Raw genomic sequence first — 318 nt, forward strand, 5'->3', positions numbered from 1 at the left:
TTTTTTTTTTTTTTTGATGGAGTCTCGCTCTGTCACCAGGCTGGAGTGCAGTGACGTGACCTCGGCTCACTGCAACCTCCGCCTCCCTGGTTCGAGCGATTCTCCTGCCTCGGCCTCCCGAGTAGCTGGGACTACAGGCGCCGCTACCATGCCCAGCTAGTTTTTTGTATTTTCAGTAGAGACGGGGTTTCCCCATGCTGACCAGGATGGTCTCAATCTCTTGACCTCGTGATCTGCCCGCCTGGGTCTCCCAAAGTGCTGGGATTACATGCGTGAGCCACCACGCCCGGCCGAATAATACTGCTTTTCTAAGTTAGA

The sequence above is a fragment of the Piliocolobus tephrosceles genome, chromosome 16, assembly GCF_002776525.5.
Source record: "Piliocolobus tephrosceles isolate RC106 chromosome 16, ASM277652v3, whole genome shotgun sequence".
Classification (NCBI taxonomy): Eukaryota; Metazoa; Chordata; class Mammalia; order Primates; family Cercopithecidae; genus Piliocolobus; species Piliocolobus tephrosceles.